Raw genomic sequence first — 18,167 nt, 5'->3', positions numbered from 1 at the left:
ATTATCAAGGTCATTTCGAATTCAGAAACATTTCACGTTAATTAACTTTATTTTCCAAAGTAATTATTTTATCATTTAAAAGCAATTCTTTTCCTAAACTCACTCACAAGGATTATTTCGAATTAATAAACTCCCGCCACACCTGGGAGTTACATTAGTTAACGACCAGTTCTGTATAGTTAAAAGCTCGAAAAAATTAAAATTTCAATTAAAGAGAGATCTTTCTAGACTGAGGAAATCTTTTTTTTTTCTTAATAATTAATTCAATTTTACGTATATACTCCTCAGTCAATATTTCAGGGACCCCTATCATACGGTCCAATTTCAAATGAACCTTCAATTAAAGAATTTGCTCGAATAATTCTTCCTTAAAATCATCTAGAGTTCAGGAAAATCTCTTTCGTTAGTCAAACAATATTTCCTTAGAAATTATTAAAAATTCAGAGAATATTCGAAATGTAATAGCGTAATTTTTTTTCTTTAAGAAAAACTATGAACATTTCAGAGAACTCTTAAAAAATTAACGTAATCATGTAACAGTTGGCTTTTCCAAACACTCGAAGACTTCAAACAAGTACTTTAAGTGCTGTTTGAATAATCGTCTTAGTTTTTATTTTTAATAAAAACCAATTGAAGACATCATTTAATGTAATTTAACGAAGCATAAATAATTTTGTTCTTTAAACTTGGTAGAAAAATTTAAAAAAAACTCCAAGTTAATTCGTTATTATATGCCCTCCTGCAATCAGCCATGGGGGTTTAGCTATACAATCATTAAAACGCAAGAGTAGAGAAAGAGACTGAGGGGGGAAAGAAGGGGATAGAGACAGAGTGATGCCATTACACACCCTACGACCCTGGTGTCTAACTCTGTCCTGTGGGGAGGCATAGTAAATAGGTACACACCCTACCACCCTCATGATATCATTACGTAATAACAAAAAAATCTTCGACAATTTTCTCTCTCGTCCTCATAGACCCTAAAAGGTAAGGGAATGGGAGAGAGAGAAAGATAGAGAGAAGAAGAGAGAGAGAGAGAGGCAGATAGCATTGTTCTACCATCCATTCCTCAACACCCTCGCAAACACCATGACGAGGTCATCTTCGCTTATCTTTCCAATGTGCGGCCATTGTTTTAAAAAATGAGTGACAGGTAGACATTAAACATTTCTACGAGTTTAAAACAAATAACTAAATAGAAAAACAATCTTATTTTGAACAATTTTGTAAAATACATTCTAACACAAAACTTTCATATTATCTAACCCCCATTTTTTTTTACCAGTAACATTTTTTTTTTTCTTTTTAAACAGACAAACATCAATAAAAGAAATATTATCAATTCAAAAAAAATGTCCCCTTATGTTTCAGCTTTAATGAACATGAAAAATAAACACATCAACTGTTCATGGAATAAAATGTAATGTAAAAGTTCTATTTTTTCAAATCTGAATCTAACACTTGCAAAGTCAAAAGAATGTTTTTAAAAAGTCCTATATTTTTATAAACCTGAAATAAAGATCAGATAAAAAATGTTAGGTATCCTTTATTTTCTTTCCTTTTTTTTTTTTTAAATTTATTTTTCGAGCTTCGTGTTTGAAGGATTTTTTTCTTTTTTTTTTCATGTAATAACAAGATGCATAGATATACACACATATCGATATATATCCGGAGAGAGACAGAAAGAGAGAAAGCGTGAGAGAGAAAGAGACATTGCATATTCTAGAGACACTTTTTTCTCGTCTCTGTTTTTTTTTTGTGTGTGTGGGACACATTTCTTACTTTTTTTTCGAAGGGTTACTTTCAATACTCTTTTGTTTCAAATCGATCATTTGTAAACTGTTTTTTTTTTTTGTAGGTGCAAGACAATTTTTTGTTCAGGTTCTGAATTTTCCTTTTTTGAGTGCGTTTTTTTTTTTTTTTTTTTTTTTTTTTTTTGTGCGCGTGTGTACTGGTCTGCCATTTTTTTTTTTTTAAATTTTGCCAGAAATAATAGTTTTTTTTCCGTTTTTTTTAAGACCGTGGACCATTTTTTTTTTTATTCGATTCGTCTAGTGGTCGTTATTTTTGGTTGTGCCGTGGGTTTAAGGGTCGAAATTATTTCCATGCTGGGAAACAATATGTTCTGGTCATAGTGCATCATTTATACTGCGACACAGATGCGACGAGATCCGTCTGGTAATTAACCAGGGTCAATCCTGCGTCTTAAGGCAACCATTTATACCACTATCAGCCGGTCACTGGGGTGTGACCGACAGACGTGTTATAGTAAATGTCTTAAAGCGGTCTCATGAAGACATGAAGATGGGCCAGTCATTAGGGTCTGAGTAACAAGAAGAAAATCATACCTGAGATGTTGGTTTTGGGTGTGGCTCCTTTCCTTTCTCAAGATGATCTCTTCACCCTGGTGGCATTCTGGTGGGAATCTTCATTTCTTTGTCCTCAGGGCCGCCTTTCGACTTAAGACATTTATGAAGGAATTCATGGCAGACACAAGAAAAATGACACGCGACACAATTGTAATATACAAAGGTATAACTAACTATTTTATTTTACATTAGAGATACAATATATATTACAAAAAAAACAATTTACAATTAATTTTTACAATAGGCTTTTCAAAGCTAACTAACCTACCCTAACTAGTGTTGAGGTAGGGGGTGGCCCCCCTCATTTACGGAGAGACAGTCTATGCGTCCTCACATCATGGTGGTCGTGCAGGAAAAAGACAGAAAGATAGCAAGGGGATTATGGGAAGGGGTTTCTTTGTATCTCTACGCTCATGGACAATTTACCACCCGTCCATGCTGCAGAGTGTGTTAGAAACAGTGGCACAAGGAAATAGTGCCACACACTAACATATTGCAAAATATGGAGAGGAAGAGACTATGATAGACTTTCTACATGACAGAAGACTCCTATCCCTCTTGGGATTTGTACACAACTAACCAACCAGTAGATGGTCTACAACTAAAATTAAAATCAGTTTTCAATCAAACGGAAATGGAATTAAGACGTATTTTCCCGAGCAAAAAAAACAACATTATTGTTCCGCTTCGTGTGTATAGAACTTCACACAGACTGATTACAAAAATAAAAAAAACGTAATTTTTGGGAGACTACTTTTTTTTCTGGAAAGTAAAAGTGGATTTAATCTTCCGCGTTTTTTTCAGATCGAATACTGGCATTAAAAAAATAGTTCACAATTATTTTACACTCGATTACAATTCATGTATGAGACCCTATATTTAAGTGCACTTCAATCCTTTTCGGATTATTTTTTTAATACATTCAGCTATTTTATTCATGAACTTTCCGTTTTTATATTTAACAATTCCTCACTTTTTATTTTTGTATTTATTTGCCATTGTGTAAATTTTTCTGCCTTTTTTTCTCTTTAATTTTCCTTGGATATATTTACTAATTTTCTACTTGGTATTCACTTTTGCAGGCCTCCTTATTTATTTCCGTTTTTTTTAATCTTTACATGCTCGTATTTAAAAACAACACCCTCCATAAAAACGTCATTCTTAATGTAAATGTACTTAAAGCCGTTTTATCCTTATCTTTGTTTATCGTTTTTTCCTCACTTTACTGGGAAGCATTTAGTTTCGAAATGCTATGGCTTAAATATTTTTTTCCATTTTGTCTTGTCTTTAATCGTTAATGATCTGAGAAAAGTAATCAAACACCCATGTAAAATTACTTCTTATCTATTATTTTTTCTGGCATGTGTTTTCCTTAATGAGGTAGAGCTTTTTCTATCCTGATATATATGTCTTACTAGGGAAAATTTTCTTTTCCAAGTTAATGTATATATATATATATATATAAATATATATATATATATATATATACATATGTGTGTGTGTGTGTGTGTGTGTGTGTGTGTGTGTGTGTGTGGACAAGACAACAATTTTTACAAATTATCCATACTACACATAACTAGCGATATCGTCAGATTATATTGCTTAAATAAAAGTGAATTCCGTAATTTAAATTGTAATTGTATGATCTAAACATAGTCATGAACGTGTAGCGACATATAAATAATTATATAAAACATATAAAATCAATACTTATGCGTACATATATAACTATTAAAATGTGGATTGCTGTTTTTATAAAATAAAATGGCATCCCTATTCAAAAAAGGTTTAATATACGGTTGAAAAACCTATTTTGCTGTGTCCAAAATTTACAGCTCCAGCTAAAGAGATATAAGCTTCGAAACCTATTACTGTCATTTCATTACACATACATACATACATACATACATACATACACACACACATATATATGTGTGTGCGTGTGTTTATGTGTTTGTGTCCGGCCATCGTTTGTCGTTGAATTGTTTTTTGGTGTAGAATACGATATGATGTAGCTGAGCTTATAATAGAAAATCTACAAGAAGCTTGTAACATGGACCGCTTATGCTGAGCACGCCTCAAGATATAATATTATTGTTAATTTGTTTGAAATTCCCCGCTGTTAACTCAGATGCAATTCTATCATACCGGTGCTCATGCTCTCCGACGTTTCTTAATGATATACACAAATCGAGTATTTGGCTAAAAAATTCAATAAGCTGCATTTTTCAATTTGACAGTCGTCTTTTATCAATGATAGATGCTTTATCCAGGAAAACTGATTAAATATTACGAAGCCGTCTCTGGCAGGCACACTAAACATGTGTTCGTTGCATAATTCGTAATTATGCTTAAGATAGCCATAAGCATTTCTCTTTCTTCCCTTCTCTTTTCTTGTCTCCTAAATCCCTTTTACCATTTTTCTCTCCCTCTTTATATATATATATATATATGTGTGTGTGTGTGTGTGTGTGTGCGTGTGTGTGTGTATGTTTGTGTCTCTGTTTGTGTCTGTGTATATGTGTATTGTGGTCATGTCATGTCGTATGCTACTGGTACCATGTAACCCAGTACCACCTGCCTCATGATCGGGTTTCCCAACCGGACTTGCTTGATGAGAGGGACGGCTAGTCTTCCTGAATGATCAAAAACAAGACTTTCCAAAGGGCTAATGACCATTTTACCGGGGTCAACGTTCAACTAGCACCGTGTATATTTGTGTGTATGTATATATGTGTTGTGGTGGAGAGGTCCCGTAAGTGAAGGCAACCTTTCTAGGAGAAGCAAATCTCTGATTAAAAAATACATTACGCGGGAGACCAGTACCCGCATTAAGCTGGTATGCAGTTTAATCTGTTGCTGGCTATTTTGCTCTTGCTTGTTTCTGGATCTCAACATTTTGAACCGAGAGAGAAACTTAGCTGTCGTACAAAGCTAAGACTCTGTCACATCATCTTTTTATACATACTCCCTCAGGCATTGTGGGCTCATTGATTTTAAGTGTCTGAGGAGTGGCACTCGTGTGACAAGACGTTGCAATCATCACACCATATGTGTTTTGACATATTAAAGTATGAACACATATATAATATTAACTACACAGAAATTTTCACGCGTCATAATCGTAAGAGCCGGTGAGCCTAACGATGATTATACGTGAGAAATTAGGTGTAGCTTAATTGCCATAGATATTTTCATAACTTACTTTCTTGTTTTACTCACGTACTACATATTGTTAAAAATGCTAAAAGTCGGCACAAAATATTTTTAAGTATCGTTTTTTTATTATTAATATCTAATATAATCAGACAAAACTTCGTAAACATTAATTAATTTTCAAAAGATTAAAACGATTAAAAGTCCAATATTTTAAAATGTCCCGTTACAATATAGATGTTTAATTAATTTTATTTCATTTTTTTATTTTAAGTTTTAATATAAACATTGCTCTTGTCAGCTATTGTATCGCCAGATTAAAACCATTTTGAAAATATTATTGCACAAATATTAAGCATTATGTAGACGCTTCTCATATTTTATTTGCCTCTTTTTTTTTACACAGTAATCACCACTTTTCAAGGCCCGGAAGCCACTCAGGGATAAGGGTTATTGCAAGTACATTACGTTAGTGTGGAGATTTGATTAAGTGTTTACTTAAGGGGGGGCGGTTCATTAGGAATTTGTTAGCAAAGAAAAGTATGGAAGCCGGTAATTAACACTCGTACATATTTAGCAACACAGTATTTCATATTTAATATACACATTCTAATAATATTTTAATCTTTAAACTGTGTAAATCTTAAACTTAACAAAATTATGACAAGGATTAATTATTAATTGCAGTTTAAAGAAGATAACGGTTTTAAAAATTATTAAGTCGCTTCTGCTTTTCCATAGTTCGTATAGTTAACACAAGACTGACGTCACGGAAATATGCGCTGCATTTTTCACAATCCTTTGGCAGATCCTACTGGATTAAAAAGGTTTCTTGAAAAAAAATTCTCAAACAAAATAAATAAACACATAATTATGTATTAGTAGATTATTCGTTTACAATGTCAAACTAATGTCCATATCTACAAGTGAGACTCCCAGTCCCAGATATAGACTTGAATTTCGAGTCTAATTGATTTTGTTTTGTTAACGTTATAAATTTCACTTGCTTATTCCTTTATTCTATTTATTTTCACGCCTTCTTACTAAACGTCTATACGACGCCTGTTAGACTCTTTACACTTCACATCAAACGATGTAAATCGTTTTCTTTTATTTCTTTGGCGATATGCTGAGTCTTTCTGTCGTCTAATGAGCGCGCTGGCCCGAGCAAAGAATATGGATGGAAATCTCTAAACGAATTTATCAAACCAGCTAAGGAAAACCTTTAGATGTTTTTCAAATGAAAACAAAATAAAGTATATAAACATTTAAAAGTAAATCAATTAAAAAAAATGAGATGCTAAATTTTTAGGCGATATTTTTGCGAATACACTAAGAGACACCCCAATTATTATTATTTTAACTTAGAGCCTGAGTTATATATATATATATATATATATATATATATATATATATATATATATATATATATATATTTATAATATTTTACGTAAAATTTTCCCAAATTTGGGACATTCTGTTAGAGTAGTTAACTAGTTTTTTTAGCGCTAATCCTAAGTTCGAACGATAAAATTATATAATCATAATTAATCGCTTTATTTTTCGTATTATCACTAAGTAGTGGATAGTAAAATTATCATTTTTGACTTTATCAATTATATTTTCTGCCAATGGTTTATCAGTAACTTTCATATAGCGAAGATTTGAAGTAAACAATATAGGTTACATGACGTTTAAACGCTGTCTTGCGCAAATGTTTTTATGCTTAATGTATATGGAAACCGGATTTTTTTTGTTTTATTTTATTTTTACGACAAGGTTTTTCGGGTTTGTATTACTGTACACATAGATTCGAAAAAGTTATCAAAAAATATATACATAACAAATAAATGTTATCAAAGGCAAGATACGTTAATTTTCTACCAAACTGGATATATTTTTTGTGTTTTTATTCAATGTAACATGTTTATTCAGTTCGAAAAGCATACAGTGTTTACCGATGTATTGGAAAATTCAAAATGGCGCCCGACTCTCTCTTTAACACGGTAAGTTCGGGAAAAGGTGTTATAAATAATAAACTCGACAAAATACTGTTAGAAATTAACTCAATATATGCTACCGTGACATAAGTTGACATATATTCGGTGTTTTTTAATAGTATTTTGTCTAGTTTATTATTTATAACACCTTTTCCCGAACTTACCGTGTTAAAGAGAGAGTCGGGCGCCATTTTGAATTTTCCAATACATCGGTAAACACTGGATGTTTTTCGAGCTGAATAAACATGTTACATTGAATAAAAACACAAAACATATATCCAGTTTGGAAGAAAAGTAACTTATTTTGCCTTTGATAACATTTATTTGTTATACATTTGTTTTTTGACAACTATTTCGAATTTATGTGTACAGTATTACAAACCCGGGTTTTCATACTGCTTACATGTAATCACTTAAAAAAATGAAATCGCATTTATATTTTTGGATAAATTACCTAAAATAGCATATTATTTTCTGTATCAACAAATAGTAAAAATTGCGAATTGATGAAAGAAAAAGTATAGATATTTTCGTGGCAATGCCGTATTCATAAAGCACTGGGAAAATGGTTAAATTAATTTAACGAAATTTTCTCAAGTACTGCAATAAACAAGCGAATTTTTTAATCTCTTTAATGTTTATTAAGCTATTTTTCCAATCCACCATGAGTTTCAACAATGTATACAAAGTTGCAATTATGGCATTGAACACACACACACACATAGTTATATATATATATATATATATATATATATATATATATATATATATATATATATATATATATATATGTATATATTTTGAGAGAAAACCCGAATAACAAGAAATATTACGTAGGTATGACTTCCTTAGATTTAAATACTCGACACAAAAGTACATTCAACAACAAAAAAAAACGTATGAAAACAACACTAGCGAATAAATACTGGGAACCCAAGGCAAGCGGACATTCGCCGGTAGTCGAATTGAAAATAATATGACAAGCTACCTCGTGTAGGGACCTAGACGACCCATGTACATTATGCCTTTATGAATAATTTGCTATCCTGTACTTTAAAGAAACCCAGCATCGAGTAAACGGTAGAAGAGAAATAGCAAACAACTGTGTTCACAAGATAAAATTTATTCTAGGATAGCGATACGACATAGTTTTAAAACTAACAAAAACAATAGACACTAAACAAACAAATAAATTAAATAAACATGAATATACATAAACGATCACACATATATGTATGTATATATCCATATGTGTATATATATGTTCATATATATGTGTGTACACACACACACACACACATATATATATATATATATATATATATATATATATATATATATAAACTAAATAAAAAAAAACACTAACCTAGATTTAAAACAGGTCCAGAAACTAGATATCCAGATTAAATAGAGCACACACAAAGGAACAGGTCAACCAGAGGACAAATAGATCTTTGCCCCATAAATGCATTCTCATTGGCTGATAGGAAGGGCGGGGTGGATACTAGAAAGCTGATTGGCTAACTAAAAGTTCAATAGAAGAGGAGCATATCAAATCGATAAACAATCACAGAATTCGCGCATAAGACTGAAGGATCCTAGAGTGGATGAAACGCGGAATATTAAGTGTAGCTTAATTACCATATATATTTTATGACTTACTAACTGGCTCCACCTATGTATTGAGCACTTTTGAAGTAAATACTTAAAGTTTACGTATAAATTTATACTTTTGTATATTAATTTTATGTGAGTAAATTAAGTAGTTATATATATATATATATATGTATGTATGTATATATATATATATATATATATATATATATATATATATATATATATATGGTGCCGGGTAAACTCGTTCCAGGAATCTCCCCCCGTTCAATCAATATTTTCCAGTTCTCCAGTTCTCCAACTAAGAAAATGTGACGGGTTTTCGTGTTCGAGTTTTCTGGGGATGAGTTTTCCTTAATTATATATATATATATATATATATATATATATATATATATCATTAAGCCGATGATGACGGTTCTCATACTGGATTTCTCTCTTTTTACTATTAGGTCCCATATTACTGGAGACTGATTCTCTTTGTGCTACTGCACTGCCCGAAAAAAAAAAAAAAAAAAAAAAAAACAATTTCCATTATATCAGCTGTTTTGAAAACTTTCCAATCGGATTTTTCTTTTTTTATTATTCAATTTTCAATCCAAACAAGGCACAGTTCCACTTTGAAGCAGGGGGTTACTATCAGGGACTTAATTAGCGGGGTAATTATGAAGGGAGATAAGTAGAAAGATTTTTGTTAACATTAAACTTGAACATCTGCATATAATTGCAGTTGGGAAAGCAGAATCCCAGAAGGGAGTTCCAAACACCCGCAGATCTGGTGACGAAACTATTGGAGTAAAAGGCTTTCTTGCACCAAGGGATCTCTACTGTAAAGGGATGAGACTTACTAGCTTGTCGGGTTTGTCGGGGGTAGTTACGTCGGGGAGGTACAAGTGTTTGCAGTTCGTCAGAGAATTCACCATTAAAGTATTTGTAGAACAGGCAGACGGATGCAACATCTCGTCGATGGGACAGAGGCTGAAGCCTAGATGACAGTTCAGGACCTATAAGTTTAACAACTCTCTTTTGAACCCTGTCCAGGAGCGAGAAACAAGCAGCAGATGCACCAGCCCAGGTGTGACAACAGTATTCAATACATGGGCGAATGGTTACCTTATAGAGGTATAGGATACGGTCAGGCGTAAGTAGTTTCTAGCAGGGTAGAGGGAGCCAACCTTCCTTGCAGCAACCTTGGCAATGCTCTCAATGTATCTATTCCAGTTCATATTCCCTGTAAACGTTAGACCGAGGAGTTTAAAAGAAGTACTTTCAGGCAATGTGTTCTTGGCCATTTCAATTAGTAGTAGAGAAGGTTTCTTGTAGTTATTGAGGGAAACAAGCTTAGTCTTAGCAGCATTGAATGTGACCAACCATTTTTTTCCATTCCACTACGGATTGGAGGTCATCTTCTAGTGTTTCTGCCATTTCCTTGGATATGTGTTCATTTGTTTTCCCCTCATATCTGTTATAGAGAGTGGTGTCATCGGCAAATATACCCATCTCCGAAACAATTTTATCAGGGAGTTCGTTTATGAATATCAGGAATAATAGAGGTCCAAGGATAGACCCCTGAGGTACTTCCACATGTATGTGATATTGTTTAGATGTACGACCGTCGAGGACAACTTTGATTTTTCTATTACTTAAGAAGGATTTAATTACATTATGAATTCTTCCAGTGATTCCATATGATCTAATTTTCCTTAGAACACCATCGTGCCATACCCTGTCAAAAGCCTTAGATATATCAAGGGCCACCGCTCTACCCTCCTCTGTTTTATCCAATGAACGGTATATACGTTCAGAAACTACAGTTAAGATATCTGCTGTTGAACGGGTTTGCCTGAATCCATATTGTTTGTCAGTCAGGAGTGTAGCAGCCGTTAGGTGCTGGACTAGGACTTGATTAACTAAGGACTCAAATATTTTGGTGAAAAGCGGGAGGAGGCTAATGGGGCGATAATTTAGTGGGTCAGTTCTTTCACCAGAATTCTTGAAGACTGGTACCACAGAGGCGGTTTTCCAGCAGTCGGGGAAACAAGATTCGTTAAGGCATTTATTGTAAAGTTTGGACAGAACTGGAGCAACCTCGGCAGAGCATTTTTTTAATAGCACAGCCGGGATGAGATCTGGTCCACATGCTTTTGAGGTGTCTAGGTTTTTTATAATAGCATGTACCTGAGAAGGGGTGATTTTCAAATCGTCAAGTGTGGCGTCTGTTCGCAGAGGAAAATCAGGGAGTGAGTGGTGTACCGAGTTCAGTGTGGAGTTTGAGGCAAACCGACTGGCAAGCAGATTAGCCTTGTCAGTTGCCGTGCAAGCAACCTCATGAGTTTTTGTTAGTGGGGGAATAATTGACTGTCCATTATTAACTACGCATAGTGTGTGAGAGCGGTCATCTGTGTGTCGATGTATGTGTTCACGAGTATTACTATCTGCATGTGCTCATTCGCTTGCATGTATGCGTGGGGTGCAAGTATGCCTGAATCAATATGCGCATACGAGCCCATATAATCGCCTCCTTGGGGGCAGGGGCGTCGATGTATGTACGTATCCGTATATGAGCGCATCTATGCCAACGCACGCGTACCCAATTTTAGCACCTTAAAGAAAATTTGACGTAACCGAGAGCAGCGCGGGTGTCTACACATGCAGGCGCGCATGTGTGCATATATTTTCACGCCAAGGCGGGGATGTATGTGCACATGTGACCGTTTCTTTTAAGTATATATATATATATATATATATATGTACGTGCGCCTGTGTGTACCCGTGCCCGTTACCGCTAACTAACCCCCTCTAAACAATTAACACTAAAATAAAAACTAAAACTAAATATACCGAATCATAACCCCCCGCCTCCAAACATAAGCGAACACCCAACAGGTCAAGACATACTTACCAAGAAATCATCTCACCAAGGAGACGCATAAAAACTTTAACATTAAGACTCGAATTTTAAAGTAAGCCCCTCCTCCCACCCCCACATAATCCCCTTCGCCTCCATGTATCCCTATGCCCCCAGCCACACCAGAAATAAACTTCCCAGACCCTCCCCCCAAGTTCCTTAAACCCCAAAACTAAAACATTATCGACATACAAAGCGCCCCCGCCTTCCCCGCTTGTTCCCCTCTTCTATTTATTCCGCCCTGCAAGGAACCCCTTTACCTCATTCACTCTTTCACTCTCTCATCCAAAAATAGCGAGCATTTCTGTAAAAGTGTGAGGATGCTACAGACGGCTAAAACAACGGCCAAGTAGCTGAACCAATAATGTAACTTAACAGAAAGATACGGTAATAAAAAATAAAAGCAATATATATATATATATATATATATATATATTTATATATACAGTAGCGTCCAAATTTAAGGAACGATCGATCATTTCTTTTTAATGGCTTCTAACTTTATCTCTGAAAAAGAAAAAAAAAACATTTTTGGTGAATTTTCCAATCTTTAATAATGGTAGTTAAAGAAACACATTTTTATTTTATTTTAATACATATTAGTTTTTTTTACATATAAATAAATTTAATTAAATTACAGGCGTCTAAAAGTTAAGGAACGAGGAAAATTCATTATGAAAACATAAAGAATCCTTTCAGTATTTAGTGAAACGCCCCGTATTTTCAATCACACTATGGCATCTTTTGCTGCAAGACAGAACCAATCGTTCACATGTTATAGATGAAATATTATTCCAGGATGTTTTTATACATTCCCATAAATCATCAAGATTTTTTTTTTTCTGTGATCTTACCAATAATTTTCCGGACATTTTCAATTGGATTCAGGTCTGGGCTCTCAGCTGGCCAATCCATAACGCAAATATTGTATCTAATTAACTCTTCTAAAACTAGTTTTTCTTTATGGCGCGGTGCGTTGTCTTGCATAAAGATATCAGAATTAGACATACTAGGTACCACATGTTCTCTAATCAATTCTCTGTACATTCGGGCTTTAACTTGTCCATGAATTCTCACAAGGGGGCCAGTTCCTTTTGAAGATATCATGTCCCATACCATTATACTGCCGCCTCCAAATTTTACTGTACTTTTAACGCACTTAGGGGACAATCTTTCTCCATTTTTTCTTCTGACATGTGGTCTTTTGTCTGACCCGAAAAGAATAAATTTAGATTCATCATTCCCATTTTTTTCTTCAAAAAACAAATGTTTTTCGGCGAATAAGAATCTGGCCTTTTTATTCTTAATAGAAATTAAAGGCTTTGAGCATGGACTTCTTGAAAATAATCCAACTTTGTTTAATCTTCGTGAGATCGTTTGTCGGGAAATCTTGTGTCCAGTTTTGGATATAAAATCCCGGGATATCGAAGCTGCTGTTTTAAAGCGATCAGAACGAGATGATCAAGTGAGTTTTCTATCCTCCCTTTTAGTTGTTATTCGGGTCGGCCCGATTTTTTCTTTTCACTCAATGGTAAACCGTTTTTTTTTCTATTTTCAATAATCCGAAAAAAACGCTTTTAGGCATTTTCAATATTTTAACAATCTCCCCTTTGGACTTTTTTCATCATAATGGTCGCAAATAAGCTGTTTTTCTTGTACAGATAGCCTTTTTCGCATATTCGGAGTCGACATTTTGTTGTTGTTAACGTTTGTATTAATTTTTTGCGTTCCTAAACTTTTGGACGCCTGTAGTTTAATTACATTTATTTATATGTAAAAAAAAACTAATATGTATTAAAATCAAAATTAAAAACAAAATGTTTCTTTATAACTACCATTATTAAACATTGGAAAATCCACCAAAACTGTTTTTTTCTTTTTCATAGATAAAGTTAGAAGCCATTAAAAAATGATCGATCGTTCCTTAACTTTTGGACGCTACTGTATATATATATATATATATATATATATATATATATATATATATATATATATATATATATGTACATATACACACACACATATATATATATATAAATATATATATATATATATATATATTTATATATATTTATATATGCTCGAGTTGGAAACAAGTTCTGTGTACAAACCCATCCAGTAGGTCTCTGGTCTGTACAGATTCTAGATGTTATAATTTCGCAAACAAAGGGCAAAACATCGGTAACGTGACATGAGAAAATTATGTTCTGTAATGCTACATAATTCAATTTTTATGGAGCAATTTTGCTTTCTGATTAGTTGATAACAAAACGTTAATCAATTTGATTTGTCAGTTTCTATCCCCAGTGTTTTTAAATAAATAAACTTTCAGTGGTAATACCCCTAATATAAGTAAAATTATTGCAACAATCGCCTTAGTTTTTTTTATATTATGAGAATGCCCATTCAATTCATGTGTAATTTTGTCCATAAAATAAACATATTCAAATATATAATAAAAGTTACATCAAGTAAAATACAAATAGAATGCATTTGAATCTTACAACTTGAGCAGGAAGAAAAAGCCGTATTTTAAAATTCTGTTCAAATGTCAAAGTAAAATATGTGTGTAAATAACAAAACATAAAATGATTTTTATTTTTATCTTGAAAAAGTGAGCATGTGAAACTGAAGCCATTTAAAATTTTCATTATGCATATATATATATATATATATATATATATATATATATATATATATGTATATATATATATGTAATGTACTTAAAATATTTGGAAAAACACGACACAAAAGAGTTTTTTAAAAATGACATTTTTTTATTATTATGTATTTTTTATTTATTTTTCATATTTTATTATTTAAGTAAAACTTTAAACACCTACCACGCATTAGTATGTTAAAAGTGTTAATACAAACAAAATGGGTGCAGTTTAACGTCTATCTCCTTTTTACAAGCTCAAACTGTAAGATCTAAATCAATGCTGTTTTTATTTTACATGCAGTAACTTTTTTTATATCAATACATATCTGGATGGAGAGTTATGTAATGTCAAATTCCTACAGGTTAGAGGCAAAACATTTCAGTTGAACTTTTGTTCCCGGTTTTGTATCGATAATATTTTGTTCTGAAACTATCTAATTTACAATAATAGATTATTTTTTTACTTAATTTCTTATGAAGTGATAGTTAATATCTATATGCATAGATCTTTAGTGAATTACTGTGTTCTGCGCTGAGACTATGATGGCGTGATTATCAGAATAACTTACTGTAGGAGTTTTAGTTAATTCTGGTTCTAAAACACTCTTTAAAATAGCTTTAAGGTAAAGCGCTTCTTGCGCAATATGTGCAAGCACAACCAAATCTGCCTCACATATAGTGAGAGTTACATTCTGCTGCTTTATATTACTATTTTTGATTGTCTAAAACAATATCCAAATAAACATTTACGGAGTTATTCAGTTCCCTAATCTGAATCTTAAAACCCTTTAAATTTTAGAAGGAATTGTTGATTTTCTAAATTCTAAATGCTGTCCGTAGTTCCTCTTAAATAACGAAATACGTGTTTAGCTCTGTTTGAATCCTTCATCATCGGCCTTGATCATTTTTGGGATAGTTCTGTTTCTTTGTAACATATGTCATGCCAGGTTGTAGGTGTTAAGTATATAAAGCTTCTTATTGTTTTTCCGTATAATTCATCGTCAAGTAGTGATGAATTTATTTTAATGTCATTTTCAACATGCGTACAGCGTTCATTGCATTATCGCATTCTAAACTTTATTGTACCTCGATTTATTAATTTTAAAAATTATTTTTTCATGAGTAAATTGTTTGCCCAGAAACCATGATATTTTGCCAAGATGAGCCATTTTAATTTTTTTTTATTTAATATGTTCTTAACATTATGTCACAATTTGATGCGATTCTCATGTTATCGACCCATAAAACCAACATCAGTGTATTGTCTTTGTTTTGGGTATACACACAGAGTCCACTGGACATTGTTTGAATTGCTGTTCAACCATATCATAATGAAATGCTGTATTCCAGCATCGACCGCTCTTACTTAGGCCGTGCAGTTATTTGTGAAGCCTCCACATACATCTTCTCTTTTTCATTATGAATCCCCTGGAGGCCTACTATAAAATATACAGTCTAGTAGAGCATTTAAATAAGCATTATTTTACGTTCAATTTGTCGATTTAAAATTATATTGCGCTGCGATTTGCATTAAAATTCTGATTTTGGTTAGATTTGTCGTCGGTGATAAAGTAGAAAAATAGCCTATACCGTAAATGTGAGAATATCCTTTAGCAATAAATTTAGCCTTGTACTGTTCAATGCCTGATGCTCTAGTCTTTGTTGTAAAGACTCATCAAGAAGAAATGCTTAACTTTTGAGAGTGCCACTACCGAATTTGTATCATTTTCTATTAAATAATCTATCTCTCTTTCCCGCGCTATTTTTTTTTAATTTCTGACAATGTTCTGAATTAATTGCTTCGTTAAAGCTTTTTGTCTTATAATAGGAATAGTCAACTTTATAATCTTCTTAATTGTCGATCACAAAAGATCGGGTCGTCTTCTTTTATGAGGAATTTTATACTTTAACATTAGCATCATCGATATCATCATTATTAATTATTTTGTCCTCGTCAACCGCGACTGCATTGTCGTTATTTGTTTTATGAATTTTAGGAAATATTAATTCATCCTCTTCTGATGATTGATTTTCGTCTTTGAAATTGTGTGTGGATTTTACACATAAGATATTTTGCCTTATTTTTCTATGGAAATAATAGTAGGTTCATTGGGATGTTTTTATCGTAGCCAAGGAATATAGCATTACCGGTTTTGATATTTAATTTGCTTTTCTTATCAATAAATGCGAAGCAAGTTGAATGTATACTGTTTGAATCTGGGGTTTTACTACAGGAAGCTCTAAATTGGGTTGTAAATAGTGTTTCGCTAAAGAACATGATGCGTATATATGCAACAGTCATAAATGCATACGTTCAGAGTTCTTTAAAAAGTTATGATAAATGAGTCGATATCTTCCCATGTAACAAAGTATCCACCATAGTTTTTTCACAGTTTTTTTTGGTAACGGGAATTAGCGACCGATTTTTCATGATTTATACAAACACTAATTAATAACAGTCTTTATTAGCGAATTCTATACACATGTCAGATGAAATACAGTTTACTGCACCGCAGGGGAGCATATTGGATACATAAGTTTAAGTTGCTATAAAGGTATCAGATATATTCTATAAGAAATAGATTATTATTAAACCGGAATAATTGTCAACAAAATTTAATGTATACCTGAAGCTTTCTCAGCCTATCGGCTCTACGAGACTTTTTAAGTCACAATTTTCGTGTGATAGGATTTTTATGGCTTCTTTTCTTGTTTTGGTACTTTCTCATTTTAGCTTGTGTCGCAGTTTGTCAAGCTTTTTTTAGTTTTTATATCCATTCCGTCAATCACATTCGGCAATATTTTAATATTTGGAACATGCAGTGTCCAAGAATTTTATGTCATGTCTGTAAATCATGGCAGGCGGTTTTGTTGTGACTACGCCGTTTAAATAATATAGTATTCCATTTTCTTTTATGTTGAATAGAGTTCTATCCCGGTACACAAATTTTGATTTATTGAGGCTTTAGTTTATACTTGCATCTTGTTTAGTGGCGGCTTGTATAGGAAGTATTTTTTTTAATTTCAGGATTAGGAGAGCGTTTTTCAAAATAAAAAGAACAAAGTCATTTTTATTGTTCCTTTACGACATTTTAGCATTGCATCTCTTCAAAACGATATAGGTTACTCACATGCCGTCGACTCTGAGGGTTAAAGTTGGGATAAGAATTGATAAAATATGATTCTTTTGTAATTATATGCAGCGTGGTGGTCGACAAGAAAGTTGTTACTATTTGTTGAAGCGTTAAACGTACATAAATTAAAAATATATGTTCGCTAGCGAAGCTCTCCACATTTCTAATGCAGTCCTCTTTTAGATATTTTTGTATGTATATTGGAAACTCTTGTGATGTGGTCGCTCATAATTATAGTAAAAAATATTCGTCCTTTTTTATGTTGCAGTTTTTATTTAACGTAAAAGGACAATTTAATTTTGGTGATTTTAAGTGGGCGTTTTA

The sequence above is a fragment of the Euprymna scolopes genome, chromosome 19 (genome assembly GCF_053919585.1).
Source record: "Euprymna scolopes isolate OS-2025 chromosome 19, ASM5391958v1, whole genome shotgun sequence".
NCBI lineage: Eukaryota > Metazoa > Mollusca > Cephalopoda > Sepiida > Sepiolidae > Euprymna > Euprymna scolopes.
This window is presented reverse-complemented; position numbering follows the sequence as displayed.